This window comes from Engraulis encrasicolus, chromosome 5 (genome assembly GCF_034702125.1).
Source record: "Engraulis encrasicolus isolate BLACKSEA-1 chromosome 5, IST_EnEncr_1.0, whole genome shotgun sequence".
NCBI lineage: Eukaryota > Metazoa > Chordata > Actinopteri > Clupeiformes > Engraulidae > Engraulis > Engraulis encrasicolus.
Window position 1 is genome coordinate 1,312,318 of NC_085861.1, and position 210 is coordinate 1,312,527.

Sequence of the window (210 nt, forward strand, 5' to 3'; positions counted from 1 at the left end):
TTTGTTGGAAATGACAAAAGGAACAACTGAGTACATTTTGATGGCGATCCGAATCACGATCCAGATCCAGGAAGTTTTTTTTTTTTTAAAGATTCTTCTCCATTGTGGGATAGGGTGAGTTTCACATTCCAGCCTCTAACAAGGCAGAAAGACTTTAAAAAAAAAAAAAAAATAGGATGCAACATCGTCAAATGTTCTATCAAACAGCTT